This window comes from Lactuca virosa, chromosome 9 (genome assembly GCF_052849685.1).
Source record: "Lactuca virosa cultivar CGN04683 chromosome 9, Lactuca_virosa_CGN04683_v6, whole genome shotgun sequence".
Lineage (NCBI taxonomy): Eukaryota > Viridiplantae > Streptophyta > Magnoliopsida > Asterales > Asteraceae > Lactuca > Lactuca virosa.
In genome coordinates this window covers 16129863-16146592 of record NC_136434.1, presented here as the reverse complement: position 1 = coordinate 16146592, position 16730 = coordinate 16129863, and the positions used below count along the sequence as shown (strand labels likewise).

The following is a 16730-nucleotide window of genomic DNA, read 5'->3' as shown; positions in this document are numbered from 1 at the left end:
ATCTGCTTCACCAACTAGTAGATCTGGCCTTCTAGCACTCGAAAGTCACGTAAAGGTTCGAACTTTAGGCCCATGCATCACACTATCATCTCTATATGCCAAAATAACCCTTAATATAATAACCTAGGCCCCAAAACTCATAAAGGATTGCATAAAGCTGAAGAATAGGGACTCTCTGGACCTCTCAAGGTCCAGATATGCTAATATTGTCACAAGGGGACATTACACACACTAGATCTCTTACCAAAGTGAAGAGATGAAACCCTAGATTCATGAAATCTATTACTCAAATGAAGATAGACATGAATCCTTACCTCCCACAGCAGCTCTGAACGAAATGATGGAAGATTTGAGTCCCACAAGTCAGCCTAGCTCGAAATCCTTCCTTCTCTTTGCTAAAAAACACCAAAGAATGATGAATTAGCCCTCCTCTTGCACTACAAGCTTTCTCTCTGCTCTCAAGGGTTTCTCAGGGGTGCAGTGGCCGCAAATGAAGGCCATAAAGGCCTTTAAATAGGGCACATGCCCCAAGACTTAGGGTTTCTGTCCATAGCACGGACTCGTCGAGTCCATCCATCGACTCGTCGAGTCCATTCATTAATCCAGTCAGCAAAACGCGATCCTACTCGACGAGTCTAGGCGTCAACTCGTCGAGTCCCTCCTCAAAACTCAAAATAAATACATAACATAGAATACCTGAGAATCAAGATGTTACATAACTCAACATGTTTACTTAAATGAGTTGATATTTCCAACCCAACCCAACCTCTTAGATAAAACAGGTTGTCACCGGGTTAACATGTGTATGTAGTTCCCGACCCAACCTACTACATAAATCGGTGTCGTTAAAAAAAAAACATAAATTGGTTAAACTTGGATTAACCCGTTTAAAAAAAATAACTATATATTATATCACTTAAATTAGTTCCAAACATAAATAAAATTTCAAAGTATGACAAAAGCACAATTCTAATTCAAAAATACATATAAATTATCCAAATAACATTAAAAATATTTAATTTCACAGTGATTTTGGAGAGTGACTAATATTGTCACTGCTAAGAAAAAGAATGACATTTATGATTGAATTTTTTTTAAACATAAATAATAGTACAACATTATAATTTATAAATTAATACTTTCATTAATTCATGATAATATTCAAATAATTATTAAGTTAAATATATATTAAAGTTAAATGAGTTGGCGGGTTGAAAACATGTTGATAATTTTTATGTAAGCCAATATTTTTAATTAAATGGGTTAAACGAGTTGACCCATTTAACTTAAATGGGTTGCAAATCTCAATCCAACCCGCTAATTTTGGGTTGGGTTCGGATTGGATTAATGGGTCGGATCGATTTTTGCCGGCTCTAGTGTGGGGGTGCGAGATGTTTGTGGCTGGGTCCAAAAATAATATATTAATAATTTTGAATTTAATCAAATAAAATATATGAAAAAAAAGATATTATGGTCATTTTGTTTATAAAAAAATGTTACGAGACTCAAAAACATTTGGCAAAATTGTAAGAGAAATTTTTTGTCAGCAAAACATTAAAAAAATAAAATAAAATAAAATTTTAAAAAAAATAACTGTACTTACCGACAAAAAATGTAATTTACTTTTATTTTATTTTCTTATATTTATTTGGTGGGGCATTGACATGGATGGGTTAGTTATAATGTGGTAAGGTAGGACCATAATAAACAAAAAATATTTATTTATGTTGATATAAAAATAATGCAATGCAGTTATGAATTATTACATTATTATACAAAAGTACAATTTTGATTGGTTATTGGTTGAAATTTAATGCTTATACTTATAACAGATGATTTCACTACATGTGTGTAAAATATAATTAACTTATATTACATTCTATTTCTAACCATTGTAATAGACACTAGAGGAGACAACAATGATTTTTAGCTTTGAGTTATACAAAAGTTTTAAATCTAAAAACTACTACAATTAGTATTAAAAAAATAGATTTTAACAATTTGAATTAAATATAATTTAAAATAAATAAGTCATGTTCATACTTTTGGTAATTATCTTATATGATTAAATATAAATATATTTTAACTGTTATGATAATTTTATATAAAAATAAAATATATTTTATATGATTAAATATAAATATAGTTTAATAGTTTTAATATCTTTATTTAAAACAAATATCATTGGATTTTATAATTTATTAATCTTCAATATTCATCTAACAAAATGATAAATATTATTATATGAATTCATAAACCAAAATTAATATCACAATACTCTCGTTTTTTTAGAACTCCAAAACATTTATAATATGTACAAAAACTGTTTGGTCTGAATTATTACAAAATTGAAAAGTGTTATTCACTTTATTTGTAAAAATATGTAATTTATTAATATGCACCGATTGTCTGATTGAGAAGAATAACATGTGCATTTGGTATAAAATTTGGATGATTTTTAACTTTTTGATAATTAAGTTTAAAAGAAGTAATTTATGATAATGATATTCCAATTACTTTATATCCATATTTTTTTTTATGTAATTTTTATATATTTTAAAAGTTTTCAATTACTTGTGTCGAACATTATTATTATGCAAATAAAAACTATAAGTTTCAACTTTTAGCTACCAACTACTAATTTTCGTTTATTTTTATAGAACTAAATGGTTTTAAAAAGTGATTCTTTCAATAATAATTTTACACCAAAACAAATTGTAACTTTTTAGTTACTTAAACAAATAAAAAGAATTAAACATTTTTTTATATTTCTTTTTATTTATCTTTTTATTAATATGACATGATAACAAATATTATATTTTAATAAAATTAATAATAATTTAAAACATTTGTTATTATTTTATACGGAAAAAAAGATAACCAGTAAGAAAAGTAAAGGATATTTAATTTCTTAAAAAAAATGTTTTTACCTTAAGAAAACCAACAGAATCAACCTGTTGGAATGTAAGAAATTTTCTACAAAACTCGAGAAACACACTAAGAAAGAAAGGGTTGGTTTAATTAAAATGTGGTGTTGATGATTCACCAAGAAGAAGTAGCGACTCTAAATAATCGACACCCAAATCCTCTAAAACTACAGTAGATTTTTGCTCCGGCAGATTCATAGCCACCGCTTTCTTCTTTCCGGCCACCGTTTTTTTCCTCAAGCAGTGTCTCTTCTTGAGTGTCATAACAGGGGAACACCCTTCTTCTAATCCATATTTCATCTCCTGCAACAATTTCTCAACTCTCTCCACCGGAAAATTCAGCACCGCCAGTGGCCCTCTAGTCGAAAATGCCGCTTGATCATATGCCATGGCCGCCGCCTCCGCTGTATCAAATGTTCCCAGCCATACCCGGATTCCGTTCCTGGTGGAATCCCTTATCTCCGCTGCGAACTTCCCCCATGGCCGCTTCCTCACACCTCGATACGACTTCATCTTCTCCGGCTCATAAGTGACAACCTCTTCCTTCATTGCTGAGGAGTTTAATTTCGGAAACTCTGCACTCTCCACCGCTGCCAACATATCAGGGAGGAACATGTCGTCGGATTCGAATTGATTGAAAGGGTGAGCATTGTGTTGGAAAAGAAGTTCGTCCCATGAACATGAAGTTTCCGGTGAGTAGTCTGAGGTCTGGGATTCGTATTGAGTGAAAGTAGCCATGAACGGTGGTGGTGGAGGAATGACTAAAACAGAGGCCGTCGTGGCCTATATATACCGGTCAAAACAAGTATAATACATTCAAGAAAATATTGTTTTTAGTTTTTAATTACAAGCTTTTTAATTATATTTTAAAACTGGATTAATTCAATTAATGTAGATTAGTTGTTTGAAGACGCTCTGTGATTGGGTGGTTAAGAAAAGGCACGTGACACCAGATGACGCATGGCGGCTGGTCCAACTCCAGATGGTATGTATTTTAAAAAGGCGTGCCAACGTGGACGTAATTAGGCAGGTCAGCATGACAAGTGGGATGGGAATTTCTTTAGATATTATTTTGGGGGTTTCTATAAGTACCCCTTATTTTTTCAATTTTACCCTCTTATTTGATTTTCTGTCGTTTTTTTGTTGTTTTTTAATTTTTTTTAATTATTATTATTATTATTATTATATTTTGATTATTATTATTATTATTATTATTATTATTATTTCGCACAAAATTTTAACATTCGGAAGACATTATAAATTCAAACGGCTATATAAAATCGGTTTTTAAATATTTTTTTTATATTTTTTAATTTCGGATAAAAAAGCCGTTCGAATTTTATAATGTCGTGCGGATTTATAATGTTTACCGAATTTTAAAATGTCATCCGAATTTAATAGTAATAATATTAAAATATAAAATAAAAGGAAAAAAAGTCAAAAACAAAAAGAAAAAAAAAAGAAAAAGAAAAAATAATGTCAAATCAAAAGTAAAAAGTTGATTTGATTGATGTTAGGGGGGTAAAATTAGTTAAGGGAGTACTTATAGCACAATCCTGATCATGAAAAAGAGATCGATTGGAATACAAATCCAAGTTGGAAGAAAAAAATCAGAAAATATTATTAAATGATTTTTAAAAAATAAAAAGGAAATTTAAAAAAAAATCTGATAAACTATAATTTTTTTAAAAATATAATAGAAAAAAATTTAGAAAAAAAAAACTAATTTAACAAATTCATAACAAAATTTTAATGGGTAATTCTATACACGCCAACCGAAATCTATTTACACGATTTATGATTTGGTAATTATGACTTTTATGTTGGTAAGAGTGATTTGTTCAATTTCTTTAGGGTGGTTGTCTTGCATAAGAGGTTTTTTATTTGACATAATTAAAAACCCCTTGTAATTAGACATACAAGTTGTTTTTTTTTTTTTTCAAAAATCTTTAATCACTTTTGTTTGAGTGAAACCATATATTTCAAAATTAAATTATAAACTGAGGAAATGGATATCTTTGATTCATGTGTACAGTTCCGCCGAACTTTTCTCTCGAACAACCTACAAAACATTTAAAAATCCTAAACATCCCCGGAAGTAACCCTAATGGTTTAGTTTTCCATACAATTCACAAAACAAACAACTTGAAGAAAAACAATAGAATTCATACTAAAATTCATAAAACAACTTGAAATTATAAAAATAATGAAGCCTAATGATCAACGAAGTATGAAACGATGAAACCTTGAGGAAGAAGTAACCAAATGTGGAACTTGATGAAGATCCATCGGTTGAAGGACTTCAATTGTTGAATGATGATGAACTTTGTGATTTGAAGCCTCGGAATTGAAAATTGATGATCAAAATGTGTTTGGAAAAGGTTTGAATACGTTTGGAACCCTCCATAACTGTGGAAAATCACGGGGGAGAAGTTCTTTTACGATTAGGGTTTAGTCCCCTTTAAATAGGTGCTGAAAAACTAATTGTCAAAGCAATTTTCTGCTTCGGCGTCCTAGTAGGCGTCTTAGACATTTTGTAGGACGTCTAGGCATTCTTCGTGACGTTTTACATGCCTTCTATCATCCTTCATTTGCACTGAAAAAAGTGTGTAAAACGGATCGGCGTCCTAGGGGACGTCCTTGACGTCTGGGGGGCGTACTTCGTCTTCAGTGCTGCTTTTGGCAATGAAAAACAGAAGAATTAACAGAAACGTAAAACATAAAAGTTGTAGGAAATTTTGTCTAGTTTCCAAAACTTCTTCAATCATGTCAATCGGAGGGCCAGATCTTGAAATATGACGAAAACATTGACAAGTGGTCAAAACTCCCAGCACCATTTTTATTCATAACTTTGCGCAATTCGTCTCCTATGCTTGTTAACTTCCTTTTGCTCGTTTTCCTTGCAGGTTCCGCCCACTTTTAATCATATATGATTACCTGCACATAAAATTCAACATTCCATCAAAGTAGCGTCATTCTTGGGCAATCATATGTCAATTCAACACATTTAGCACAATTTATTGTGCTATAAATATAAAACGATTAAACCTCCCCAACTTTATTCCAAACTCGTCCCGAGATTGGCCTGAAATAATCAGCGTAGTCTTACTCTCTTATCCTAAGAAAAACTCATTGGAATCACGAATTCCGTACACCTTATCAAAACATATTAAATAAGCACGATATATCGATTTTGTAGATTATTAGTTGTTTATCCGGACTTTTAAACTCAAAATACATATTATGTTTATTTCACTTTGTTGTTTGAAACCCTCCACTTTTTGAACCCTTTCCAATAATCAACCTTGTGAGTAATCAGTTGAACTCATTGCCAAAGTCTCGTTTTCAAAGTTCACTAACATAGTTTGCACGGTCGGTAACACTTAATGGACCAACCCATACACTCCCGCTATCAAGGGGTCACATATTGTTTCACACAATGTCTTCCACTTGAACTTTTCTTCATATTTATCTTGATTGTGCATTCTTCAAGTTCTTTGATGTCTTCTTCGAATTTGATCATCTTTGTATTTGACTTGAGCTTGAATATAGATACTTAGAAGTTCTTCAATGTCTTCTGATGCTTTTTGGTTGTGTGAAAACAATAATAGTCCCCTCCTAACCCCAAAGGCGCGAGAATAAGTAAGACCAAGTACTCAGAGCATGATGACACATATTGTTCAGTTGGGTCCTCAATTGAAAGATCGTAGGCTCGAGCCAAAAACCTTCATTTTTCAATCTTGGGTATTTCACATAACAATTTTTAAATATATATAATTTTTTCCAAACCGGCTTAGCAACCAACAAAATCAACATTAATTATATATTATGATTCGATGTACGAAATTCCTATAATTTTCCATCTTGATAAATTAAATTCAAGACATAGAGAGGCTACTAACTCACCACAAATTTCATAAAAGCCAAACACGATGGAATTAGATAATCAAGGGAGAGTTTAAAGTATAATACATTCATTCCAAATTGATTGTAACATCCCGAGATTTTGCAGGTATTTCCAAACCCTCTTCTATCATTACTTTGTCATTTGTAGTCCTTGGGGTTGGAAGTGTAGAGCCAAGCTAAGTATAAGGGCCAAGGTTGCAATCTTGGGTCAAGAAGGAGTACGCTGAGCGTACATAAGAGTACGCTAAGCGTACTAAGGTCTGCCTTAGTATGCTGGGCGTACTTATATCAGGATGAAACCCTAATATTTAGGGTTTGGGGACTATATAAGCAACATTATGAGCACCTACCCTTCCTTTACCCCAGCCTCCACTGCTTAGAGTCGTTTTCCCCAAACCCTAACCATTTTCTTGAGTGTTTGAGCTTATAGAGTATTTCTTGAGTGTGTTAAGAAGAAGGTGTTGCATCAAGGAGTTGGAGAAGAAGATCAAGCTTGTAGATCTGAAGTTGAGTGGTTCCTTAGAAGCTCTAGAAGGTAAAAAGCTTCAAACTTTATGCATATATGTAGAAATTTAGCCATTTTGCTTTAAAGACAATTTCTTGTCCCAAAAAGTCCCAAGAGGGTGGATGGTGTGATATAGACGAAAAGAATTGTCCTCCTAGACTCTTAAAGGGGCCTTGAGTGATAAAAATGAGGTCCCAACAACTGAATGTGTCCCATGCATGGAGTAAGAAGGTCTTAATGGATTAAGACCAAGTATTAAGAGCTTTCTGGACGTCAAAAGTGATAAAGTTCGTGACTTTATGGGTTCTAGGCACGTTAGGTCTCTGGATCTGAAGTTTGGGCTTAAGTGCCTAAGCCATTAAGCACTTATTAGGGTTTTTGAAAAACCCTGCGTACGCCCAGCGTAAATCCAGTACGCCCAGCATACTCGGTCAACCACCCCGATAGTGGTCAACATCTGGACAAGTACGCCCCGCGTACCAGAGGAGTACGCCCCGCGTACGTCCTCTGTTGGGCCTTTGACAATTGGGCTTCGAGGTTTGGGCTGTTTATGGATTAATTGCATTTGGCCTTTGCTGGACTTTATAAATGTGATGTTTTGGGCCAAGCTTTGGATAATGGATCTTGGAATTAGGCCCAATTAGGGAGTTGGGTCCAATTTGGTAAATTGGGCCAATAACGGGCTTTGCATAAGGACTTTCAAAGTTATGGAATTGGCATTGGGCTTTGGCCCAATAAAGAGAATGGACATGATGGATTGTATGGACCTTAGTCAAGACTGTTATGTGGTGTATTGACTTGGTATTTATTGTGTGATAGTTCGGGATTTTCCGGTGAGACAACGATCAGAGGTTTTCGGTACTTCAGCACTACTTGCGAGGTGAGTTATCCTCACTATACTAAGGGGTCTAAGGCACCAAGGTCAGCCCATTGGATTTGATATCCCAATAGTGATTACATGTTGAGTATGAGGTGATTATGCATGCTAGTTGCTATGCCAGTTAGGTAGATCTGTAGGACTACCTGTGTTATTGTTTGATTATCTGTATGTGCAAGTAGCAATGTGTGTAGACATGTTGTGTGGGTAGGGTTGAGGTTGCACTGTCTCGTGCAGTGACCAACAAACCCTGGAGTATGCCATATATGAGCTGAGGGTCGGGAAGGCATACCAGACTCATACTTAGGATTCATTAGCATACCAGATACGAGCTGAGGACCATGTGGTATACCAGACTCGTACTGAGGGCAAGTTATATATGTTTCGGTTGTAGGACTGCAGGGGAGGCAAGCCAGTTGTGAGCTGTGGGCCCAGAAGGCAAGCCAGACTCACATTGTGGGCCCAGAGGGATAATCCAGTGTGTAGAGCTGTGGACCCATTGCATGTTGTTATTATGTGTGCGGTTTGTTATGTTTCGGTATTTTGGGGGAGCTCACTAAGCTTCGGGCTTACAGTTTCAGTTTTGGTTTCAGGTACCTCAGAGGATCGTGGGAAGACAAAGGCGTGGTCGTACAGCTCCTTACATTTCATGACTATGATTCTGGGATTCTCTGATATAGAACTATTTTGAAAACAAATTTGTAATAACTCTTGGTTTCTAAATGTTTTTAAAAGTTTAAATTTGGCTTGATTTTTATGGGTGTTACATTGATTATCCAAATAAAGGTTATCAAAAATAAGGCAAAAAAACATAAATGAGGAGGACGACACACCTGATAGTACCGATGGTAGATGCGGTTTTGATTTCCAAAAGCTTCACTAATTGGAGACAATTGTATAATGTTTCATTATGCCCGAATGAAACCGAAGATTTTTTTTTCACTTTTTCTTCAATCCTTAGTTTTCTTTTTATGTACACCCCTCCCCAACTTTAAGTCTCGCATCGTCCTCGATGCATCAAAAGATAAATACCTAAAACAATAAGAAAAAAAACTACAAGCACAAAAATCAAATCAAATATGAATAAACTAAACTAACTTGCCGTCAATTTCGTTGGGGTCTGCGATTGCACTTGGCACGTGCAACAAGCCTTTTAAACCCCTAGGTTACCCTTAGTGGACGAGTGATGAGGTCGTTCACCTTACTTTGAGGAATCGGATCATGTGGAATGCATTCCTTGACCTTGTGTAAATAAACCATTTTGCATTTAATCTTTCCATGATGACGTTTAAACCTTGATTTGAACAACCAAGCATAACTTTTATTAATGGACTTCTTGACTTGATGTTTGGTATCATGAAACATATTCATCTTTGATTTGTAGGCAAGCGTGCCATCATGTTTCATGGTCTGTAATTTTTTCTTCACTTGTTGACACCCGATCTCATCCAATTCCATTGATCTATGACAAGGTAAAACTTTCTCCAAATCGTGGGTGGTGTCATAGAGAATATTTGTGGTATGCTCATAAACATAATCATCAATAGTATTGATTACAAACAGGTCACAACTAATTGGAGGATCATTAGTAGGTCCAAACAAAAGAAATCTCACTTTATAGTTTCCAAATATCATATCAATCACACCCTCCCGACAACTAATATGAGAATAGATGGTTGCCAAAAAGGGATGATCAATGATTATATTTGTTTGTTTGTATTTGGACACTTTTTTTTGATCCATTACAAGAAGCTGTGGTTCAAGTTTTTTCAAAGTTGTTGGGTAAGGGGTGGTATTAGCCTCCACAGACCCCTCCCCAACTTTGGTCACTTGTGACACATGAAACTCTTCATTATACTTTTCATTTTCGATTACAACTTCTTTTATTTCAATTATCCTTTTAGTATTATTGTCATATAAAGGCACATAATCCTCCACCACAATCTCAAGTTTGGGTGGTGTAGGATTATGCACTTTGTTATCAAAATATTTATCATTACATAAAATTGTTACCTCATTATCTTGTGTAGTGTCTGAAAAATTGCCCGATGGTTGTTGATTTAGCTTCTCTCTTATTTGTTCAATTTGTCTTTCAAGCGTAGAAATTGATTTGGAGTTTTCTTCCTCCTTGTAGAAGGTTTCATTCAACATGTCCAACATTTGATCCAACTTCTTGTTGAATGAAGATTTGTCTGATTCTTGGTTATCTGGCAAACAAGATGATTCATGGTGATGGCTTTGAGCCGAATTTCCAGTCCACCAACAATCATCATCATATCGATCATCGTATGGATCATCATTATATGAATCATTGTATGGATCATTATAGTATTGATATTGGCCCGAATTTCCGTTCCCCAACCACATATATTGATTCATGTAAGTGTATTCCTCCATTTACGACTGTCCCTACAAATAAAACAATAAAAGAGTGAAAATTCTGAACTAAAAATAAAACAAAACAAAAAATAAAAAAATAAAAAAATGTAATGACTACTTCAACACAATAGTTTAAGCGCACAATCTCCCCGACAACGGCGCCAAATTTTGATCGAGGTCGTTGTCTCAATCAAAAATAAACCAACTAACCTACGTAGATAGGGTAAGTCGGGTTGAATCCACAAGGAGTTCGTGGTCAAACTATGTGTCAAAATAGTCATTGGGAAATAGATCACTTGTAATTTTGACGAACATGTTTAAACAAAGATTAACCAAAAATACTTGAAACTTTATTAATTAAAACAAAACTTTAAATGAGAAAACTAACGTACTCCTGGTTCAGTTGTCGGTCAATCCAGATTCACACACTTTCTTCCCTAAAATCCTAGTTCAGTTACTTAGATGTAATTGGGGTTTATGATCTTGCAACACATAATTTTGGGTACACAATATGTTCATTCAACTAGTTGTCTTACTCCATATGTCTATCTGGATTAAGAACAATTAGTGAATTGGCAATAAAGTGTCTTATAACTACCTATTACAATATTAAGATTTAATATCACAAGTTGGAATAACACATGTGGATTTAACCAATTGTCTTTGTTCCTAAACTACTTGAACTTGGAACAATCGGTGAATTGACAATGCACTATTTTAATTATGAAATCAAACAAATTCATACAACCTAATTTCAATCAATATTACCAAAAGATTATCATATATTAATAAGAACCAAGTAATAATCAAGTGTGTTCATCCAAAAGTCCTAAACATCCCCGGAAGTAACCCTAATGGTTTAGTTTTCCATACAACTCACAAAACAAACAACTTGAAGAAAAACAATAGAATTCATACTAAAATTCATAAAACAACTTGAAATTATAAAAATAATGAAGCCTAATGATCAACCAAGTATGAAACGATGAAACCTTGAGGAAGAAGTAACCAAATGTGGAACTTGATGAAGATCCATCGGTTGAACGACTTAAATTGTTGAATGATGATGAACTTGGTGATTTGAAGCCTCAGATTCGGAAATTGATGATAAAAAATGTGTTTAGAGAAGGTTTGAATGTGTTTGGGACCCTCCAAAACTATGGAAAATCGAAAGGGAGAAGTTCTTTTACGATTAGGGTTTAGTCCCCTTTAAATAGGTGATGAAAAACTGATTTTTAGAGCAATTTTCCGCGTCGGCGTCCTAGTAGGCATCTTAGACGTTGTGTACGACGTCTAGGAGTTCTTCATGATGTTTTACATGCCTTTTGTCATCCTTCATTTGCACTGAAAAAGTGTGTAAAACGGATCGGCGTCCTAGGGGGCGTCCTTGACGTCTCGAGGGCGTCCTTTGTCTTCGGTGATCCTTTTGGCAATGAAAACGGAAGAATTAATAGAAACGCAAAACATAAAAGTTGTAGGAAATTTTGTCTAGTTTCCAAAACTTCTTTAATCAGGTCAATCGGAGTTCCAAATCTTGAGATATGACAAAAACATTGACGAGTGGTCAAATCTCCCAACACCATTTTTCTTCATAACTTTGCGCAATTCGTCCCCTATGCTTGTTAACTTCCTTTTACTCGTTTTCCTTGCAGGTTCCGCCCACTTTTAATCATATATGATTACCTGCACATAAAATTCAACATTCCATCAAAGTAGTGCCATTCTTGGGCAATCATATGTCAATTCAACACATTTAGCACAATTTATTGTGCTATAAATATAGAACGATCAATTACATATTCTTGGCAACTAGCCCTATCTGGTTACCCTGTCATTGACCACTTCTCAATTAATTCATTTACTGGTCAATCATATATAACCGTGATAACTGGTCTTCCCTAGTTTCACTAACCAAACATAACTCCTAACAGTATCCTACAATCAACATGCAAGACCCTACCAGTCTAGCATACCAAGATACCAAGTGTTCTAACTACACATGCATAACAAGGAGTTATCTTAGTCGACTAGCATACTTGCACTCTGAAAGTACCTCAATCCTACCATGGAAAGGATATGCATCTAGATACCTGGGATAGTATGAAACTCACTTAAACCGAAGAACTGAAGAAGCAGAACAACACTCTTACCCCTTGCATTGATCAATCTTGCGAATCGACTAACACCAAAGAGATGAATCCTCAATAAACAACCCAAATCCTCAAAGTTTGACCCAAGGTCAAACTGGTCAAAATTCTACGGTCAATCACGTCAACAGCCACGACGACGTAGAGACCTTTTGGCCACATTGTGGGCATGTCCAAACAAAACAGTCGACATGTAAGAGACCACCACACAAGGCAGGCTCTAGGCCACGTCATGGTTTCTAGTCAGAAGCCAAAATCTTTATTAAACACTTAATCCTTACAGATCTAAGCCCAAAACTTCTTATCTAGTTCTTCTTGTTGACTTAATGGATAAAGTTTCCAACTTTATCTATTAAGACCACACCATGAAGTAAGATTAAAAACCCTAAGTCCAAAATGGCATAAATCCTTCACAAAACATGCATGGCTCCAAGGAAAATATCAAGCTACTAACTTTCTAACAAGAAAAGGCCTATAAGACTATTCTTAGTGCTTAGAAGGAGCTAGAGTCATCTCAACTCCAAGCACACCACCAAAAAGGGACCAAAAGCATAAAAATATACCATAAAATATATCTAATAAACTAGAAGTAAAGGTTGAAGCTTTATACTCACAATGGTCCATAAATGAAGTCACTTTGCTAGATCTACACTTGAGCTCTTCACCAAAACACTTTGTAAGCAACTTGATATTTGTAACACCCATAAAATTTTTAAAATTTTGAAACTTTTACATAAATTCAAAAACCATCATTGAGTACAACTTGTTTTCAAAATAAGTTCGACATCAGAGAAATCCCAGAAATCATGAAACAAAATATGAGGAGGCGCACGATCACGTCTTTGCCTTCCCGCAATCCTCTGAGGTACCTGAAACAAAATCTGAAACTGTAAGCCTGAAGCTTAGTGAGTTCCCCCAAAATACCAACACAAATACAAAACCAGATCAATAATATCACAAATAACATGCATTCAGAGTGTTCAGTCTGACTGGAACGCCCCACCGGCCTACAGTCTATCTGGTACGCTTACAGAACCTACAGCATGACTGGTACGCCACCTCGGGCTTTCAGCCTATCTAGAACGTTCTCCGAGCCTTCGGCCTGAGTGGTACGCCCCTCTGGCCTTCAGTTTATTCGGGACGCCCTGGGTCTGTTGGCCTTCAACACAAAGCAGGTCTGCCTCAACCCAACCGCACATAACATGTCGACATATACATAACAATTAAACATATAACCAATCAATCAGATAAACAGACAGATCTTACAGATCATTAAGCATAGCATCGTGAAATACTCAATCATGCAATAATCAGGATAACAATCCAAAAGGGCCGACCTTGGTGCCTTCGACCCAACAAGTACAGTGAGGAACACTCACCTTACAAGTAGTGTTGAACCGGTAAAATCCAACTCCAAAACTCATCTCCGGACTCAAATGCCTACAACCCCCATGTGACCATTTCTATCAAAACCCTGAAATACCCAAAATGCCATTAAAGTCAAAATTGGTCAACCATGGTCAAAGTCAAAGTCAACAGTCAGGGTCAACAGTCCATGTTGACCCAATTTGTCGAGTGCATCTACCAACTCGTCGAGTTCCTACAGTATCCAGAGAAGCGGGAAAACCCTAGCCAACTCGCCGAGTTGGCTGGAAAAACTCGCCGAGTTTTCCTAGCTTAACATATCCAGTCCTTATTCATCAAGTCTAACTCTTTAAAATGTAGATATAATACGCAAGATCTAGAAAACCACGTAAAGTTGCTAACTTTACGTCCATGCATGTCACCAAGAGGTTCCAAAACTCAAGGAAAGGCTTAATAAGGGACCTAAAGCATGAAGGAGGCCTAGAAATTGATAAAGCTTGAAACTTTAACTCCAATGAGGTCACAAAATGTCCAGATCTGAAGTGATAAATTCATGAAATACTCAACCCATGAACAATCCCAAAAATGAGCCAAATGTGACAATAAACTTCTAAGGAAGAGATCTAAGCAATAGATAAGCAAGGAGTCGACTTTTGTGACATCCCCAATTTCACGACCAGAAAAGACCGATTTGTTTATGCTTTGTTTGAAAATCAGAGTAACTTTTTAAAGAAAAGTGTTGCGGAATTTGTCCTCAGAAAAACATGATAAGTATGTTATCAAGGCATTTCTGAAGAAATGCATTATTCATTTTCAAACTTTGGGATGCCATCGTCAATACAGAAACAAAAGCATAAACAGAACTTACATTCATTTACACTAGTGATTTACATCTCCTTTAATCTCTCAGTGTAATGTGGCTTCGTATCGACACCTGTGATACAAATAAACTGAGTGGGTCAGGTTGGGAAACCTGGTGAGTACATAGGGTTTTCAACCCACAATAATAAAGTTATTATGTTTTATCATAAAACAATTAACCCAATTACCCATCCCCATTATCTTCTTTATTTCTTAAGGGTCTACCCTAAGAATTATCTACCACTCATTCCTAAGGAATTTTCCTAAGGAATAGGCACGAAGTACATCGTCGCCAGAGTTTATACAACATGCACTAAATCCATAGTTGCTAGGGTTCATCCAACAGGTGCTAAGTCCATAGCTCGTTTATCGACAGTATTATTTTCGGGAATCCACCCGAAATACATGTCAATGGGTTTTTTTAGAGTACACCGGGTGAAAATATCGTTCACAACACCTACAGGTTGCGAGCCTGCTAGTGTTCCACGGACCGTCTAGAATAGCCCATGGTTGTCATCCATACTCTGCTAGATGATGGGGCAATCGCTTGGCTCATCGCTTCTCACCATATTTTACCACTCATATATCATCTCTCATCATTCATCTCGTCTTTCATCTACCTATATTTTATCTCATCTTTAATCTACCCTTCTTTTACCCATCATAATTATAGGTATAAAATACATATACAGTTTAAGACAAATAAAACATGTATATTTTTGTTCATCCAGTATAGATATCAAGAACATAGATAATATGCACACATAACACGTAATTTATATATAAAATACTTCATATCTATGTGTAAGATGAAAATAATATGCACTCACTTGTAGCGTTCTTTAATAGAATCTATCTAGAAACGGTCAGCGGTTCATGATCGTTGGGCTCGGGAAGCGGAAACGGCCTCAACAAACGAGAGAGAGAGAGAGAGAGAGAGAGAGAAGAGATTTAGGTGTAAGGAAGCCTAGGGTCGAAATAGTTATTTATAGGATGATTTTTGGCCTCTCACGTTGTGAGAATTCATTTCTCACGTCGTGAGCCATGGCTAGTCACCCTGTAGCTTCGCCATCTGCGTTCTAGGCTTGCATAGTGTCCGTTTGACTCCTCACGTCGTAAGAAATCCATTGCTCACGTCATGAGAAATCCATTGCTCACATCGTGAGCTTTTGACTTATCATCCCGTAGACTTACCATGCATCTTATAGCTTCGAAATGTGGCATTTTGACTCCTCACATCGTGAGTCCAGTCAGATTAGGGTTTCTGACACGTGTCATGCTCTCAGACAACTACATCTTCGGAAGGCTATAACTTTTGCATACAAGCTCCGTTTTTGACGTTCTTTATATCCACGCGTAGGTGGAGACGTACTATACAACTTTAATTTAGACCCCTAAGGCTAAAAAGTACTCTATCGTAAACTCACTTTTTACGATTCCCGGTGTTGTGCTGATTTTGTCGCGAAACTTCGACAGGTCATAACTTCTTCGTTATAACTCGGATTTCAACGTTCTTTATATGTACGAAAACCTTGTGACATATACTACAGCTTATTTAAGATTATTTATTTTAAATAATCCTCTATCAAAAAGTCATTTTTGACGCTTATCGTCTCTAAATTGACTAGCCCGAATCTGCGGGCGTTACAATTATCTCCCTCTTAGGATGATTACGTCCCGGAATCATCAACGAAACAGGGCTTGTATAATGACTCCATACGTTATCTTTCCATCCTAGGTAATAACTGTAGCTTCTATGTTCA

The 16730-nt window shown here is 35.6% G+C and overlaps 1 pseudogene; it reads right to left on the bottom strand.

Annotated features, from left to right (window-relative positions):
- Window positions 1–2998: 2998 nt before the first annotated feature.
- On the bottom strand, window positions 2999–3756 carry LOC145136823 (ethylene-response factor C3 pseudogene; annotated as a pseudogene).
- Between the last annotated feature and the right edge of the window lie 12974 nt (window positions 3757–16730).